At 36.2% G+C, this 20,039-nt stretch overlaps 1 long non-coding RNA gene across 1 annotated transcript; it reads left to right on the plus strand.

Moving 5' to 3' along the window:
• Positions 1–18,090: 18,090 nt before the first annotated feature.
• LOC123610735 lies at positions 18,091–19,699 on the plus strand. Its single transcript, XR_006718270.1, has 2 exons — positions 18,091–18,289; positions 19,614–19,699. It is a non-coding gene; the product is annotated as an uncharacterized LOC123610735 (long non-coding RNA).
• Positions 19,700–20,039: the final 340 nt, after the last annotated feature.

Below are 20,039 nucleotides of genomic sequence, written 5' to 3' on the forward strand. Positions count from 1 at the left end.
TATTGGGGTATGTGTTTGATGGTTTGGCAGGTCGTTTACAATTCTCCTTTAGCTTTTGTTTGAGCAGAGCTTCAAGGTCTGTCAGAAGTGAGAGAGAAGGACCTTCACATGTTTTTCTTTACTGGGCATGCTTTTCATATATGCATGACCCTCTAGATTCCCAGGAATATATCAGAGGAATATGACATTTCATTCCTCAGTGTTTCATTTTACGGTTTTGGTCAGCCTCTTGGTAGTCCTAGGTCAAGCCACTTCAGTGTTAAGCAATCACCAATGATCATTTGCCATGAATGCTTTTCCCACAGAGTGGGCTTCCCGAGTCCTGTCAAATAAAGACAAATCCTGATAATGGAGCTTTCAGAAAGCCACCAAATAGTCAAATAGTCAAATTGGGGGTGGATTTTGTGGAGCTCCAAATCTGTTCATGTTCTTCCAGTAGCTTCTGGGATGCTGGTTTTCATAGCTACCATTGTTGCAAGAGTGGTGGTTTTCAGAGCTACTGAAGAGAGAGAGGAGTGGGATTAGGCAAACTAAAATGATACATAGCTCACTTTTTGAAGCTGAAATTCTGCTGTTTCTTTCTATCTTTCTTTTTTAAGTGAATGCCTCTTAGATAGTTACAAGCTTCTAGTAATTCCCAGAGTTCTGAAAAAGTTGATTTTGACCATTTTTGTTGTGTCCTTTTTGCTTTAACAGGGAAGCAGATTTTCAGAGGTCTTTACTCAGTCAGCCATTCTGAACCATTCTTCTGTTTTTGTAGTTTTTGTTTCAAAGTTCACTAAATCTCTTGGCTTTAGAATATAGATAACTAGCTGCTGAAGTATAAAGTGGTGGAAAATCAGAGGTGGGATGGACTCTCATGGTAGAGTAGGGGATATGGGCTAGAAAAAAGACCAAAAGAGATGTCTGGGGGTGAAGTGTATGTGTATCTTGCCAGAAATTTTGGCTACACAGCTGTAGGCTATGTCAAATATCAGGGAATGAACTCTTACAAATGTGTATTTCATTCCTATCAAAATAACACCAGCATTCTTCGCAGAGCTAGAACAAATAATCCTAAAATTTGTATGGAACCACAAAAGACCCCGAATAGCCAAAGCAATCTTAGGACAAAAAAAGAAAAAAAAAAAAAAAAAACAAAAAACAAAAAAAACAAAGCAGGAGGCATCACAATCCCAGACTTCAAGCTATACTACAAAGCTGTAATCATCAAGACAGTATGGTACTGGCAAAAGAACAGACACTCAGATCAATGGAGCAGAATAGGGAACCCAGAAATGGACCCACAAACGTGTGGCCAACTAATCTTTGACAAAGCAGGAAAGAATATCCAATGAAATAAAGACAGTCTCTTTAGCAAGAGCTGGAAAAACTGGACAGTGACATGCAGAAGAATGAACCTGGACCACTTTCTTACACCATACACAAAAATAAACTCAAAATGGATGAAAGACCTCAATGTAAGACAGGCCATCAAAATCCTCGAGGAGAAAGCAGGCAAAAAACCTTTTTGATCAAGGCCGCAGCAACTTCTTACTCAACACATCTCCAGAGGCAAGGGAAACAAAAGCAAAAATGAACTACTGGGACCTCATCAAAATTAAAACTTCTGCACAGCAAAGGAAACAATCAGCAAAACTATAAGGCAACTGACAGAATGGGAGAAGATATTTGCAAACGACACATCAGATAAAGGGTTAGTGTCCAAAATCTTTAAAGAACTTATCAAACTCAACACCCAAAAAGCAAATAATCCAGTGAAGAAATGGGCAAGAGACATGAATAGACACTTCTCCAAAGAAGACATCCAGATGGCCAACTGACCCATGAAAAAATGCTCAACATCACTCATCATCAGGGAAATACAAATCAAAACCACAATGAGATACCACCTGACACCTGTCAGAATGGCTAACATTAACAACTCAGGCAACAACAAATGTTGGCGAGGATGCAGAGAAAGAGGATCTCTTTTGCATTGTTGGTGGCAGTGCAAGGTGGTGCATCCACTCTGGAAAACAGTATGGAGGTTCCTCAAAAAATGAAAAATAGAACTACCCTATGACCCAGCAATTGCACTACTAGGCATTTATCCACAGGATACAGGTGTGCTATTTCGAAGGGATATATGCACCCCAATGTTTATAGCAGCACTATCAACAATAGCCAAAGTATGGAAAGAGCCCAGATGTCCATCGATGGATGAATGGATAAAGAAGATGTGGTATATACATACAATGGAGTATTACTCAGCAATCAAAAAGAATGAAATCTTGCCATTTGCAACTATGGGGATGGAACTGGAGGGTATTATGCTAAGTGAAATTAGTCAGTCAGAGAAAGACAAAAATCATATGACTTCACCCATATGAGGACTTTAAGAGACAAAACAGATGAACATAAGGGAAGGGAAACAAAAATAATATAAAAACAGGGAGGGGGACAAAACATAAGAGACTCTTAAATATGGAGAACAAACAGAGAATTACTGGAGGGGTTTTGGAGGGGGGATGGGCTAAATGGGAAAGGGGCACAAAGGAATCTACTCCTGAAATCATTGTTTCACTATATGCTAACTAATTTGGATGTAAATAAAAAAAAAATGTGTATTTCATTGTGTGTAAATTTTACATCAGAAAAAAATGTAAATAGATACTGAACTCTAGTATTGCTTTGTGTTTGAAAATATTTAGAGGAAAAATTACTGTTGGCTGCAATTAATTTACTTGCAACTTGTCCAAGATAAGATGAATTCAGGAATGCATAGATGAATGGACAGGTATGTGAAAGAGTAAGTTTAGTGAAAGTTAATGATATGCAGGTATTCACTGTAAAATCTCTCAAATTTGCCTTATTTTTGAAAAAAGTTAAGTAAAACATTAGGTTTGTAAAAATGTAAAAAGAGTGGATTTGAAACATGCTTAGTAAAAAAAAAAAATAGTGTCCCAATATAAATGCCTAGTATTTTCCAGAATTAAGAAACTGCAAACATTGTTGGAAAGCTAAAAGGATAAAAAAAAAAAAAAAAAAATCCTTGCCAAAGGAGTAGAACTAAAATCTTCCAAGAATTGAGAAAATGTTTTTAAAAATGCTGCACCTCTTGTAAACTGTGAGAAATTAGTATCATCTGCAACTCCATATAGGTGACATTTTAGAGGTTTTTCTGTAATAAAATGTACTAGTTCTGTAAAAATAAGAGAAGTAGTAGATGAATCAGATATCAAACTTTTATGAGACCACTGAACACAATGGTTTAGTTCAAAGCTCTGTAAAAATAAAATTGGTTTATAGGAATCCTGTGAGGTGAAAATTGTACTGCCAGCATAAAAATGCAATCCAGCCAGCATATACTGGGGCCATCTTCTTTTTCCCAGAAACTTCATTAGCTCAAAGTTTAAATTTCAATATAAAGTATAACGCTTGTCATCCAGGCTAGATTATTTGCCTGTCTTTTGCAGAACTGCTAGGTTGTTACTGAATGTGATTGCATGATACAAAGCTTGGCTATACGGAGTAAAAATGTATCAGCGGTCGCCACCACAGCAGAATCTATTAAATAATTAGGAGCACAGAGTAGTGCCTTTGGAGTTGAGAGGAAGAAATTGAATAGCTAGCTCATCACGCTGTTGAACAAAGCAGGAATCAGGACTGTAGGCAGTAACACACTGACATCACAGGTCACCCAGGCTGTGCGGATCTCTATACCTGAGAGAATGAATGGAGCCCAGAAACACAGGTCTGTTTGAGTGCTATTTAATCACCTTAGGAGATGTCTGTACTGTGTTTATCTTGCTCTCTTTTATGGACAAATAGGAACTCTTAGCACAATAAATGTACCAAACATCTGGCTATAGATGGAAAAAGGAAAAACAACTTTGTGATAACCAGAAAAGACATTTTAATACCTAGTATCTAATACAGAACCAGGCACACAGTAATGACTCAGGCCAAGTTTGCTGACTAAATAAAGGCATGAATTAATTAGTGCATTTTTTTTTTTTTCAGCAGATGGTGGTTGTGAAGTAGATAGTGTTTGCAAGGATCTGTGCTGGATGCATTCAGAACACCAAGCTTCATGGTGCTAGGTCTTAAGAAACCTTCTCTTTACCAGGGAAGATGAATTATTACAATTATTTATACCACAGGGCAGAAAATGATAAGAGATATGTGAGAGATAATTTGAGAGCAACTGGAGCATGTAAGAAGCTAGTATCATTTTGCTTTGTAGATTCAGCTGCTGGAAGGATGGTGAGATATCAATAGGATGATGATGGGAAGTTTAGGATAGTGCAGGTAAATTTAGGTCTAAGAATGGGAATAAAATGTATATAACTAAAATATAATTTTTAAGTCAGCTTTATATAATTTATATGCAATTAATAACAGTCTATATTTCAATGAGTTTTGGTACATTTATATAGTCTTAAAACTACAACCACAATTATGATATAGATCATTTCCATCACTTGTAAAACTTCCCTCATGTTCTAGATTTGAATACTTTTGCAACTGAAACAAACTACTGCAGAATTTGTGGCTTGAATCATCACAAGTGTATCCTTTTAAACTTCTAAACATTGGAAGTTCAAAATGCATCTTAGGGGAACAAAAATAAAGTATTGTCAGAGCTAGCTCCTAAAAGCTCCAGGGGAAAATCTGTTGCTCTCCTCTTGCTCTTTCTAGAGGCTGTCAGTATTTCTTGGCTTGTGGCCGTTATTCCAGTCTTCCATTGTCACGTTGGTTCTCCTGTTCCTGTCACCCCTCCTATGCCCCTCTTGACTCTTGTACTTGTTCACTATTACAAAAGGCCAATCTGGATACGGATATATATATATATATATATATATATATATATATATATATATATATATATATTCCAGGATAATAGCCTCTTCCCAAGGTCCTTCAATTAATCACATCTGTGAAGTCCCTTTGCCAAGTAAGGTAACATTTGTAGGTACATGTTTATGCTATGAACATATTTGTTATGTAGGGGGTGGATTATTGTGTTCACTGCATATGCTTTTGATATCAGTCCTCTGCTCCAAACACTTGGCCCTGGAAATCACTTTATATCACTATAGTTTTGCTTTTTCCAAACAGTCATATAAATGGAGACATATGGCATGCAACAGTCTTTTGTGTCTGGCTTCTTTTACTTTCTTTGTGTGATGCTTTTGAAATTTATACATGTTGTTAAGGGTAACAGTAGTTTTTTTTTTTTTTTCCTCCTTTTATTGCAGAATAGTTACCATTGTATGGATATGTGACCATTTGTTTATTCATTTACCAGGTGATGGTCTTTTGATTTTTTTCCAAATTTTGACTATTATGAATAAAGCTGCTGTGGATATTTGTCTGTAAGTATGGTTGTGCTGTCATTTTTCTTGGTTAAAAACATAAGCATTTGTAGAATGCTTTGTTTATAAGAAGCCATTAAACTGTTCTGCAATGTGGTTGGCCATTTTTCATTTTCAGGAATGTTTGAAAGATTTACTTGATCTCTATTTTTACCAATACTTAATTGGTTTTAGTCATTCTAAATTGTATGCAGTGGTATCTTATTGTATTGTACTTTTAATATTTCAGTAATGACTGATAATTGTCTTATGTCCCTATTTGCAATTGAAATATCATTTTGTCTGTTCAATTTTTTGCCAATTTTAATTGAGTTGTTTAACTTCTTATTGAGCTGAGTCTTTTATATATTTTAGATACAAGTCCCTTATTAAAATGATTTTCCAAATATTGTTCTCAGTTTGTGGCTTACATTTTCATTTTACTAAAATGTCTTTTGAAAAGTAGAGGTTTTAATTTTGATAAGCTGCAATTCATAAATTTTTTTATGTTCCATACTTGTTGTTGTTTCTTTTTTTTTTTTGAATTTTAGAGAGAGAGAGCATGAGCAGAGGGAGAAAGAGAGAGAGAGAGAAATTGAGAATCTTAAGCAGACTGCGTGTTCAGCTCAGGCTACTCAGGGATCGATCCCATGGCCTTGGGATCATGAACTGAGCCGAAACCGTGAGTCAGACTTTCAACCAACTGAGCCACCCAGGAGTGCTCCTGTTGTTTTTTCTAAGAATTATTTGCTAAGCCTACAGCAACGTTGATTTTCTCCTATGCTTTCTTTTACAAGTTTAATAAATTTAAGTCTTACATTTAAGATCAACTGTGATCAAATTAGAGCTACTTATTGAATATGGTGTGAGGTAAGAACCAAGATTCATTTTCATTTTTATGGCCAATTGCAAAGGAAGGGTAGGAGATGAATCTGAAAGCATATAGACAAACAATAGGAAAATATTTCCTCTGTATTCAAGAGCCTAGCTTATTTTGGTCTTTTTTTTTCTTTGTTTATTTGTTTTGTTTCTTAAATTCCACATATGAATGAAATAATATGTCGTTTGCCTTTCTCTGATTTATTTCACTAGCATTATACCCTTTAGGTCCACCCATGTTGTTGCAAATGGCAAAATTTCATTCTTTTTTATGGCTGAGTAACATTCATATACGTATATAAAATCACTTCTTTATCTGTTCATCTATGCATGGATATTTGGGTTGCTTCCATATCTTGGCTGTTATAAATACTGCAATAAATGTAGGGGTGCATAAATATTTTCAAATTAGTGTTTTCATTTTGGGGGGTAAATACCAATTAGTGGAATTACTGGAACATATGGAAATCTATTTTTAATTTTTTGAGGAACCATCATACTGTTTTCCACAGTGGCTGCACTAATTTGTGTTCCCACGAGCAGTGCATGTGGGTTCCTTTTCCTCCACATCTTTGCCAACACTTGTTATTTCTTGTGTTTTCAATTTTAGCCATTCTGACAAGTGTAAAGTGATATCTCATTATGGTTTTAACTTGCATTTTCCTGATCATGAGTGACATTGAGCATCTTTTCGTGTGTCTGTTTGCCATCTGTATGTCTTCTTGGAAAAAATGTATATTCAGTTTCTCTGCTCATTTTTAAATTTTGTTATTTGTATTTTGGTGTTGAGTTGTGTAAGTCATGTATATATTTTGGATATTAACCTCATATTGGATATATCATTTGCAGATATCTTCTCCATTCAGTAGGTTGCCTATTTGTTTTGTTGATGGTTTCCTTCACTGTGAACACTTTTTTTTGTATACTTTTAATAGTTTAATTTTGCTTTTGTTTCTCTTGTGAGAAGAGACATATCTAGAAAAATCTTTCTATGGCTAATGCTAAGGAAATTACTGCCTATATTTCCTCCAGGAATTTTATGCTTTCAGGTCTCACAGTTAGGTATTTAATACATCTTAAGTGTATTTTGGTATATGGTGTAAGAAAATGGTCTAGATTTCTCTATGCATCATTTGTTGAAGGGACTGTCTTTTGCCCATTGTATATTCTGGCCTCCTTTATTGAAGACTAATCTCCATATAAGAATGAGTGTATTTCTTGGGGCGCCTGGGTGGCGCAGTCGGTTAAGCGTCCGACTTCAGCCAGGTCACGATCTCGCGGTCCGTGAGTTCGAGCCCCGCGTCGGGCTCTGGGCTGATGGCTCAGAGCCTGGAGCCTGTTTCTGATTCTGTGTCTCCCTCTCTCTCTGCCCCTCCCCCGTTCATGCTCTGTCTCTCTCTGTCCCAAAAATAAATAAACGTTGAAAAAAAATTAAAAAAAAAAAAAAAGAATGAGTGTATTTCTGGACTCTGTTCTGTTGTACTGGTATATGTGTTTATAATTGTGCCAAAACCATACTGTTTTGAATACTACAGCTTTGTAGAATATCTTGAAATCTGGGATTATGCTATCTTTAGCTTTGTTCTTTTTCAAGATTTCTTATTTTGTGTCAGTTGTAGTTCCATAGAAATTTTAGTGTTTATTCTAGTTCTGAAAAAAATATTGTTGGCACTTGGGTAGGGGATTGCACTATATATTTAGATTGCTTTGGATAGTGGACATTTTAACAATATTTGTTCTTCCAGTCTATGAGTATAGTATTTTTTTCCATTTGTTTGTGCCATCCTTAATTTCTTTCATCAGTGTTTTATAGTTTTAGAGTATAGGTCTTTAATCTCTTTGGTTAGGTTTATTCCTATGTTTATTCCTTTGTTTATTCCTAGTATTTTATTCTTTTTTGGTGAAATTATAAGTGGGATTGCTTTTTAAATTTCGTTCTGCTACTTCATTATTAGTGTGTAGAAATACAACAGATATCTGTATATTAATTTTGTATCCTGTGACTTTACTGAATTCATTTATCAGTACTGGTAGTTTTTTGGTAGAGTCTTTAAGGTATTCTATATATAGTTTTGTCATGTCATCTGCAAATAGTGAAAATTTTACTTCTCCCTACCAATTTGGATGCCTTTTATTTCTTTTAGTTTTCTGACTGCTATGGCTAGGACTTCCTGTACTTTGTTGAATAAAAATGAGGAGAGTAGACATCTTTGTCTTGTTCCTGATCTTAGAAGAAAAACTCTCAGTTTTTTATCATTGGGTATGATGTTAGCTATTGGTTTCCATATTTGGTCTTTATTATGTTAAGCTTCGTTCGCTTTAAATCGACTTTTCAGAGAGTTTTTTAAATTTTTTTAATGTTTATTTATTCTTTGAGAGAGACAGAAACAGATTGTGAGCATGGGTGGGGCAGAGAGAGAGGTAGACACAGAATCCAAAGCAGGCTCCAGGCTCTGAGCTGCCAGCACAGAGCCTGACACAGGGCTTGAGCTCATGAACCCTGAGATCATGACCTGAGCTGAAGTTAGATGCTTAACTGACTGAGCCACTTAGGAGAGGTGTTTGTTGGTTGGTTGGTTGGTTTTATCATGAATGGATGTTGTACTTTGTCAAATGCATTTTATGTACCTGGGTGTCTTTAAATATAAATGCTACTGTCTTTCTCTTCTCATGTATTATCCTTTCTAATTATGTTCTGCTTTTCTTTCTGGAATTTTTTCTTGTCAAATGATGGAGCAGTTGACTTCAGTTTTTGTATTTTTTTCCCTGTCCATTTGCCTTACTTTCTGAAAAATTTAATTGACTTCATCTTCAGTCTTTTTTTTTTCCACTAAGTTTTTTAATTAATTTATTCCATCATAATTTTAACTTCCAGAAGTCTTCCCCTACTGCTAATGGCTCTGTTCCATACATATGGGTCTTAGAGATTTAATGATTTAAGTGTTATTACTCTTGTTTTCTTCCTCTATCATCTTATTTATATAATTATATATGATTTTTTTTTCATGCTGGCCTTTCTTTTTTTTTTTTTTTTTTTTTTTTTTTTTTTTTTTAATTTTTTTTTTTCAACGTTTATTTATTTTTGGGACAGAGAGAGACAGAGCATGAACGGGGGAGGGGCAGAGAGAGAGGGAGACACAGAATCGGAAACAGGCTCCAGGCTCTGAGCCATCAGCCCAGAGCCCGACGCGGGGCTCGAACTCACGGACCGCGAGATCGTGACCTGGCTGAAGTCGGACGCTTAACCGACTGCGCCACCCAGGCGCCCCCATGCTGGCCTTTCTTAAAAAGTTTATGATCCTTGGTCATCTGTCTGTATTTCAACAAGGAACATAAAGGTTGATTGGCTACGTGGTATAAGTGAGAGGATTGGGTCAACTTGTGGGGTTGCTTTAGGGAGATTGTTTAGAGAGCTGACTGAGCTTTTGCCAAATGTGTAGATTTCAGCTTTGCCATTATGTTAATCCACTCTAGAACTTTCTGACCCTTGCCTGGTTAAAAGCTGTCATGATGCATGCAATGTGGAAAATCATCCTTATAAGACGTTTAAATAAACCCTTGTTCCCAACCCCCAGTCATGATTCTCCTGCCATCTTCTGTTCCTAGCACCACTGAATGCTAAATCTCCTGGGGTTTCAACGGGCAGAAGAACTGCTTCTTGCCCATACATCTATGAAAGCACCTGAGGCTGCCCCTTATCCTGTCCATTCAATTAATTTCTACTCCTACACCGTCAGGCTTTCACTAAAATGTCTCCTTCTCTAGGAATTTTCTAATACCTCCTTTCTTATTCTCATCAGTTTTATGGTTTCGTTTTTATCATTCTGTTTTGATCTTGGGATAGTGAGAAAATTAGTGAATCTGCTATTGTTTTCTGTAAATCTATAAATACAGAGTCAATGAGAATGAAAGTTTTGATGAATAAACCAATCTTAAATTATAGGTTATGAGTGATAAGTGAAACTCATTAAGAGTATCTAATTCATATAAATATATATATATTTGCACACACACACATATATATATATATATATATATATATATATATATATATATTTCACAGTTTCTAGAAGTTTGACTCACATATAAGTTTTTGGAAGTGGTCAAATTTTTAACAGGCATATTATCCTTCTAAATACCTTTTTTAAAAATTTTCATTATTGAAAGTTAAAGCTTCTATCCAGAAATTTAGATTACAGTAGTGAGAATTCTGTTATAAAGTGATTCACAAATGATACATAACAATTTCTTAAATTCCTTAAGCTTGTTTCCAGCAATAGAGAAATTCAATAATGCAGAACTTACATAAGAACTATATATAAAAAGATATCATTATGTTACCTATTATATATTTACTTGTTCATGCATACTTTATGTAATATGTAATGATTGAGCACTGTTTGTTCTTACACATTTAATTGCATGTGGGGTATGCAGTCACAGAATAGAAAGACATTGCTGAGGCACATTACTATGGAGTGGTCGGTGGTGGCTGATTAGGGAATGGTGAGTACTTGAAGCTCTCAGGACAGGGAAACATGCTGATTATCAGAGAATGTATTTCTCCAACAGAGATAAGTAGGACTGGGAAGATGGGTTCTCTGTTCAATTATTAACAACAGAGTTAATAACTTTCTATTCTCTTATAGGAATTTGGTCAACTTTGTTTGGCTGTGACTTCCTTTAACATGCTTTCCAAAATACAAATGAATTATTTTAGTCTTAAGTGCCATGGAGAAATTTCTCTAATATTGCATTGCTCTGTCACTTTGAGATCATCAGAATTTAACTATTTGGTTATCTTGAATTTTTGAGTTTTCATATTAAATGATCATCAGAATTTAACTATTTGGTTATCTTGAATTTTTGAGTTTTCATATTAAATGAGGTTAAATTCAGGTTAAAACAACAAGAATTTAAGAATGAGTTGAGGGGTGCCTGGGTGGCGCAGTCGGTTGAGCGTCCGACTTCAGCCAGGTCACGATCTCGCGGTCCGTGAGTTCGAGCCCGCGTCAGGCTCTGGGCTGATGGCTCAGAGCCTGGAGCCTGTTTCCGATTCTGTGTCTCCCTCTCTCTCTGTCCCTCCCCCGTTCATGCTCTGTCTCTCTCTGTCCCAAAAATAAATAAAAACGTTGAAAAAAAAATTAAAAAAAAAAAAAAAAGAATGAGTTGAATGCTCTTCTGGTAGCTGATGGAAGTAATTGTAAGCTGTTGTCGTATGGGTGAGCTTTTAATAGTGTTAGTAACCCCCTTGTAATGTAGCTAATACTTTAGCTAGGAAAAGAACAACACAGAAATAAAGTGAAGTATAATAAATTCTCATCGGTGTGAAGCTGGATAGTTTTAGGTGGGGCTTACACAAAATCAGCCTGTAGGTAGCTATGAAATTGGAGAATACAATACCTCATATTAGTAATACCTTATGAAAGCAATGAGCATTCCAATGACAGGGATGACAGACTTTAAAAATACCATGTGAATAAATAAATAGTGTAAATCTAGATTTTTTTGACCTGGATATTTGACTGATAGCCTGTAGTTTAAGTAGTATCCAACGTTTCAGAAAATTATCCATATCTAGAGAACATTTAAAAAAATTTTTTTTCAACGTTTATTTATTTTTGGGACAGAGAGAGACAGAGCATGAACGGGGGAGGGGCAGAGAGAGAGGGAGACACAGAATCGGAAACAGGCTCCAGGCTCTGAGCCATCAGCCCAGAGCCCGACGCGGGGCTCGAACTCACGGACCGCGAGATCGTGACCTGGCTGAAGTCGGACGCTTAACCGACTGCGCCACCCAGGCGCCCCTCTAGAGAACATTTTATTTATTTATTTATTTTTTTTTTAAATTTTTTTTTCAACGTTTATTTATTTTTGGGACAGAGAGAGACAGAGCATGAACGGGGGAAGGGCAGAGAGAGAGGGAGACACAGAATCGGAAACAGGCTCCAGGCTCTGAGCCATCAGCCCAGAGCCCGACGCGGGGCTCGAACTCACGGACCGCGAGATCGTGACCTGGCTGAAGTCGGGCGCTTAACCGACTGCGCCACCCAGGCGCCCCTAGAGAACATTTTAAAGTGTCACCTTACTAGGTGATTATTTTGCAAATATATTTTTCAAATAAGCTAATCATACATGGATTAACTTTCAGTTGAGGTTTATATCTACAGAAAAATTCATATCTATTGTAGATATAAAGTTAGCATTTTGGCATTTCAAAAATTGATCATTAAATACTATTTTAATAATCCTTCTATATTTAAAGGGACAAGGAATTATGAATTTCAAGTTTAAGCTTCTGTTAAAAATTTGGCATTACATTTCTCACTCAGATACTATTTTATTGACTATTTTTGGTGTAAAATATGAGGGTACCTTTATTTTAAAAAGCAGATAAATCTGGCAAAAATGTCATTTTCAGAGGTAGGGTTAATGTTGAAGATATTTCTTTTGTCCTCTCATCGGTGAGGTGTTCGATTCTAAAGGGAGACATTTCTCCCTCATCTGAGCACTAACACTTTCATGAACCTTATTTTTAAATATATATTTCAACAGGAAACACTCTTACATAATATACATTGGTGATTTGAAAATGTACTTTCTCCCCTTAGTGCTTACTTACGTGTTTTTGACACCATATAGCTAGTGTACAATGCCAGGAAATGAAGTGAATCAGTCTGTACACACTAAGGTTTTCATGGTTGGGTAAGTGAATTAATGAATGAGTGCACATTCCACTATCAGAAAATACAGTAACACTAGGAAGATATCATTACATTAGATAACTAAATATAATGAATGTAATGGAGAAGCTAGAAACATAGGCATTGTGAAATGGGTTTTGACACTTAACCCTCTTTGTACATGACCATACTGAGTCCAGTTCACTACCATAGAGCTTCCATGAGCTTCCACTGTTATAGCTGCTCCCTGCCATGGAGACAGCAGCGAAAGAGAGCAATAGATGATGTTGTCTGTTGTTCCTATGGCAGCAGGCTCAGGAGCCTCCAGTAGATTTCTCCTTTCCCTAATTTTTTTTTTCTTTCCTAACTTTATTATGCTTGTGATTCAAAATGATGAAAAAGATAAATATAATAAAGGCAGGCTTGATAAGTCATTGCTCAGTTTGACTCCTTTCAGTCTGTGTACCTCTTTAACAAAAGCAGCAAATAACAATCTTCATATCATTAAGCAAGAGGTACAAGATTATACTGTTAGAAAGAGTAGCTGGGGTTAGAACTTGTGTTTGGCTTTTAAAGTCTGTGATCTCAATTGTTCTATAATACAGATACTAGCTATAGCACCTACCCTAAGTGAAAGTGATGTGAAGGGTTATAGGCAGGGAAGAGGAAGAGGAGATTCCTCTTCCCCCTCCACACACCCATTCTACTGAAACCCATTAAAGTCTCCCTCATTTAACCAGCAAGAGTTTATGATCTGAAGCCTGTGGATTGGGAGAAGTCAGATGAGCAACTTGGGATAGCAGCACAATCTTCGGGTTTTGGAAGATGGGGATGATAACTAATCATAGAGTAAGACTAGGAGACTGGCTGCTTCAAATGGAAGTGGGTGTTTTATAAGTAATTAGCAAGGAAACATTTAGGGGAGTCAGGGACTGCAGTTAAACTGATCACTAGAATCCAGGAAATAGGAGGTTTTCAGGTTTTCCATATAGGTCAGGTGAGGGGAGTAACCAGAAATTCTCAGTCCATGTGCTTAATGGTTTTTGTTTTAATTAACCTTCCTAATAAAACAGACAACATAGCCTATTTATTTCAGAGAGTTCTAAGGTTTCTTGGAGGGAGGACTGTAACATGGATATGACTCCACTCCACTAATTAATGGGGAATACATGAAAGTTTTCAGGAAATATTGTACTATATAGTCAAAACAACTACTTTGTATTCAGTATGAACTTGGTGAAAGATCCTATGCTGGGGGCTATGAAAAGATGACACAGAAAATCTCAGTGACCTCAAGAGAGATTTAAATTTACTAGGGAGACTAAGATGTGTGTAAAAATAACAGTGATGCAAAGCATTTAAATGGGTAAATTAGATTACCATTATAGGCAGAATAAATATTTTTAGTAATAAGGGGGAAAAAAGTTAATGAAATGAAAATTCAGTTGTTCAAGGTTAGGGAAGCAAAAGTGATTATTAAGGCATTTCAGCAACATTGTGATTAGTAGGATGATTCAGTTTTGCACCAAGACCAATTTGACCTTACAGAAATTAAAATCTCAGTCTCCTCACAAGACAGAAAATATCAGATGAGAAATGAGCAATTATCAGTCGATGCCCAGTCTGTGACAACTCTAATGTTTACATTAAAAGCGCATCCTCTAATGCAGTGTAGGAGCATTTTGTTAGACAATAATGCTTGGAGGTATTAAAAAACACTTGCTATTTAAAAAAGTTGTGCCTTAGCAGACAGGCATCAAACTGTAAATTATGGATACAAATGTCTATTTTTTGAAAATCTACTTATTAGTGTAGGGTAAAAACAGAGGCTATTTGTGACATCCTGTCTTTGGTGTATAACTCTCTAATATTTGTTTCTTTTACTACATAGATTGTATTCATGTATATGCATGTGTGTGTATTTGTATTGTTCAAAAATGATTAAAGAAGAAAATTTAATGATACAAACTTTATTTAACAGTTCATGGGTTAGAAAACGTCCATTTGGAGAACTGCAAAATCAGGCAGAAGGCAGCTTTTATAGGATAAAAAGTAAAGAACAAGGAAGAAAAAGACAATAATCTGATTAGCTGAGGCCACATAGTCAACCTTGTTTTGGGTCAGTAGGAACAAAGAACTATAGACCTCACAGCTGGCTTGGTGGTTTGAGATTGGCTGACTGGATATACTGTGTTTCTGGTCAAGCAAAGCATTTATAGGTACACAAAAGTTATCCAAGTTTCAGTCTGCTGATGTGGCATTCTGGGAATAAGTGGCTCCATCTTGGGTTTAGAAAGGTGTTTCAACAGTATATATATACTATAGTAGCTTACTGTATGCTGTCTAAAGGAAATCTGTCTAAAAATAATTTTGTGTAAATTCTATAAGTACCAAAAGTCATTTCACCTTTTTCCACCTCTTAGAACACATAGTTTAAGTGTAATTGTAATCTACAGAATGATTGAATATACAATTTTGATCTCTGGCATTTTATTAGTGTCTTATTGCTGCAAAACAGATTACCACACAGTGGCCTAAAACAACACAAATTTATTATCTCACATTTTGTAGATGGAATTTTTAGTTTCACTGGGTTCAAATGAAGGTTTTGGCCGTGCTCTGTTTCTTTTTGGAGTCTATAGAAAACACTCCATTTCGAATCTCATTGAGGTTGTTGGCAGAATTCAGTTCCATACTGTTTTAGGACTAAAGTCTCTGTTTCCTCATTGTTTGTCAGCCAGGAGTCATTATCTTCTTCTAGAGGCTGCTCACATTTCTTGGTTCAAGGCCCCTTCCCTCCATCCTCAAACTAGTAATGGCTGGTTGAGTCATTCTCTCTTCTGACTCACCTTCCCTCTGCTTCTCCTGCTACATCTCTACTTCCAGCTGAGAAATTACTTTGTTTTTATGTTTCAAGTGATTATGTGGGGCCCACCTGGATAATCTAGGATGCTCTCCTTGTTTTAAAGTCAGTTGACTAGTAACCTCCTTCCATCAGTGAATCCCCTTCCTAGCAGTACCTAGATTAGTGTTTGATTGAATAACTAGAGAACAGGAATCTTGCAGGAATCTTTTTTATGATTTTTCCCTCTGCAGTCATTATCATTTATCTGGTGATTTAAAAACTAACTTTAAGGTAAAATTTACATATCACCACTTAATTCATTGTGCTGATACACGGAAAAAACAACTTCCACATAAACTGATTATGAGTATCTTTTTCCCATGAAGAACTAATCATTCCTGAGATTTATCAGTATTTGAAAATCATGGATTTTATGAGTAGTGAAATCCCATTTGGACCTATGTACTTGTAAGAAAATAATATATATAAATAATATATATTCCACCTCATGAAAATAGTATTTAAGCAAGCAATATAAAGTCCTTCTTGTTTGTTCACTCCACTATTTTGACTAACACATACACCAACTTTAAGGTTTGTCCAGTTTGAGGAAGTCCTAAGACTTCAGTATGTAAGTAACTTTCACTGTATTTATTGATTTTACCTAAATTCTGTATGCTAAACCTCGAAATGTTAAATGATTTGTCCAAGGTCAAATGACTGCTTATTTAGAATTCAGCTTTTGTATTTACTTATGTGTCAAAATATTTATTGGTGTAGGTCACTTGTTACTAAACATAGAAAATATGATTTTTCCTTTGGTACTTACCCACTCACAGAATTTTTAAAAAAATATTATCTTTTAAAAGCTTTTTAAAAGGTTTTCTAATATCATTATCCTATTTGTTTATAGTTACCTCTTTCCCTGACTTGGATAATGTTCAAGGTTAATTGTATATATATATATTTTTTCAGTTATGAAGTTTACTAAAATGTTCAGCTCTGAACCAGACTAAATTTGACAATGATCAATCAATAACTCTATGAGTAACCTTGTGGCCAGTTATGTAATCTGCTAACATGATACATAGCTTTAACATTTTACTTTAGCTATTCATGAGTTTAACAAGACCAAAAAAAATGAGTCTTGTTAATACAAAGATTGATCAAATACTTTTTTTCTTGAAATTCTAAACTTATTTAAAAATTTACTATAAAGTGATGCATGAGTGGTTCTATGTAACTATACTTGTAATGCTTATCTGCATCTTAAAAAAAATAATTATGGGGGCATCTGGGTCGCTCAATCGGTTAAGCCTTCGGCTTCGGCTCAGGTCACGATCTCACAGTTCTTGTGTTAGAGCCTCATGTCGGGCTGTGTGCCGACAGCTCAGAGCCTGGAGCCTGCTTCGGATTCTGTGTCTCCCTCTCTCTCTGCCCCTCCTCTGCTCACACCCTGTCTCTCTCTTTTTCAAAAATAAGGAAACATTAAAATAATTATGTGATCATGATCATCTCAATATTTTAGACACTTTTAGCTCTTGTATAACACTTGCTTATTTTAGATGTTACAAATTTATGTATTCAATTGTTTATAATCTTAATTTTTTAAAGAATAAAATCGTGTTACTTCACATCCTTTTCTAGTTCACTCATTCATTTATCTGGTATTTACTGGGGAGCTATATTGTACTCTAAATATTGGGGCCACATGATAAAAAAAGATTAAATTCCTGCCTTTGTGGCCTTTAATGGCCTTCTAATGGGGAGATAAATATGAAACAGAGTTTCAGTTTTAGAGTGTTTCGGTGATGTAAACAAAATAAAGCAGAGTGAGTAAACCCCAAGAGAACAAAGGGGCAGGTGTGTGGTTTAAATATGGTGGCTGGGGGTGGAGGGGTCAGGAGACTGTGTGGTATGGATACGTGAGCCAGGGAAGATCTTTATGGGCAGAAGTTTAGCAGGTGAGAGTCCTGAAGTGGAAATGAGCTTGCAGGCTCGAAGCAACAAGCAGTCTGAGTTGCTGGGACAGGGAAACTGATAGAATGCTAGGAGATGAGCAGGCCAGCCCCTAAAGTTTCAGGATCAGGTTCGAGTCAAAATGAAGGTTAAAAATCTTATGTCTATGAATTTAACAGTTACAAATCAAACTATACTCATGGCCTGGTCAGCATTTCTACTTCTTGACCTTGAAGTTAAAGGGACATGTTCTTGCTTCTTTGGCCAGGTTGGCATCTACAAGCCTGACTGAGAACATTGATTTGTTGAGGCTGTGTAGGGGAGAAGCTGGGCTTGCATGCATGCAAGACTCCTAAATGATGATGAGATCTACCTGAACCCACTAGAGAGCTTGACCTGGTTCAACTGCCGCAGAGAGCTGAACTGTGGCAGGTGTTCCTCCTCAGGCCTAATTTTGCTAACTCACGATTTCCAGCCTTCCAGCCTTTAAAATGCCTTCCAAAAGTATCCCATCATAGAGAAGACAGCATGGCTACCCAGGAGATACGACCTCTTGGAGAACTTGGGAGACCCCAACTTTAAAGGTAGGCTTCCTTTTTCTCAATTGTACACTCTCACTTGCCATGTCTTTTCCTCTAATTCCTGTTTAAGAGTTACTGAACTTTTAGAAAATGTTTTAAAGAAAAAAAAAAAAACAACTTGTGTTTAAGTTTGTGAAATCTATCACTTGCTGTTGATGTGCAGGAGGGTCCAAGGGCAGTATTCAAAGTGAGGGTTAAGAGTTCCTCAGGGTCATACCTTGTAGCAGTTTTAAAGATGCTTAAGAAACTTTTGACATTCATCTCCATGTGTTGGGAAGTGTTTTGGAGGGTTAAATCTAGACTTAGATTGAAAGTGAATTCTCTAGCTCCTCCAACCAAAGTGTTTTTTCCCATAATGATTTGGTATATTGCACACTTTCTCTCTAGCAATCTCCACCTTATTCATAGTGAATTGTTACATTATAGGCTGTGGACCCCTCTAAAGTGGTCCTTCATCGATGGGACTACTGAGGCACCTGTTGTGATATTTTATAATTTGTAGATACGTGTTTTTAAAACTTTGAAACAAGGGGTGCCTGGGTAGTTCAGTTGGTTAAGTGTCTGACTTTGGCTCAGGTCATGATCTCACAGTTCATGAGTTTGAGCCCCGCGTCGGTCTTGCTGCTGTCAGCATATCAGCATAGAGCCCATTTGGATCCTCTCTCCCCCTCTCTCTCTCTGCCTTTCCCCAACTGGTTCTCTCTCACTCTCCGAAAATAAACTTAATAAAAAGAAAACTTTGAAACAATATCAAAATTATGTAAATGTTAAAAATCTAGTAGGCATAAAATCCTTATTTTCTGCCAACTGTTTGCGATTAGGTAGTTAAAATCAATTTCTATCAGTTCCAAATATTTTATTTTCTACAAATAAGAATATTGTCTTATGTAATTGCACAATAACCATCACAGGAAATTAACATTAACACAGTACGATTTTTAGTTCTCCTAAAGCAAGATACATGAAATTGAGATTATGGAGGGGTTTCAGTTATTTATAAGAGTAAAGATCATTGATTCCCCATTGGAGTGAATGGCTGAAGTACAGGAGAGTATGAGACTTGAAGGAGAGACTTGAAGGACAAGCCATAGTATGTAAAGGATTGTCTACACCTGTAATGAAACCACTTATGACAGGTAATAGAGCTAAACTCATGGAAAAATAAAAAATGATTCAGGGGTTAAGCAGATTAAAGGGAAATTGTAGATTAGTTGGTAACCTAATGTGATAATGTAAGATTGAAAGTTGAATCTGTTGTTAAAGAAGAAGGAACGTTCTGAAGTCTACTAAGGGCCATCATGGAGAACTGTGTTATCTTCACTCCCAGAGGCGCAGAGTTATGGGGAGAAGATCCAGCACTGTTTGGACCACAGGGAAAGCAGGCCTTCAGACGAGCGTCGGGAGTATCTTGAACAAAAATGCAAGTAAAATGATTATTTCTTCTTTTGAATTATCTTAAATTACTGCAATCTGAGTTATGTGTTTAATATTCTGTTTTATTCAGATTTTTTTGTCCCTTGTATTGAGAGGTTTTGGGGATATCTGATTTCTTCATTTTCAGGAGTCTTCTAAACTTACTCTGTAGATAAACAGAAGGTGGAGGGAGGAGAGGAGAAAAAGCTACAGAATCAGAGCTGAACTAAGTGAATTTTATTCAAAGCTTTTAAAATCACTATGTATTTCAGACATGAAGTCACCTTGATGTTTTTTTTTTCCCTTACTTTAACTCCAGATTGTCGATTTGAGTCCTGTA

This window comes from Leopardus geoffroyi, chromosome C2 (genome assembly GCF_018350155.1).
Source record: "Leopardus geoffroyi isolate Oge1 chromosome C2, O.geoffroyi_Oge1_pat1.0, whole genome shotgun sequence".
NCBI classification, from domain to species: domain Eukaryota; kingdom Metazoa; phylum Chordata; class Mammalia; order Carnivora; family Felidae; genus Leopardus; species Leopardus geoffroyi.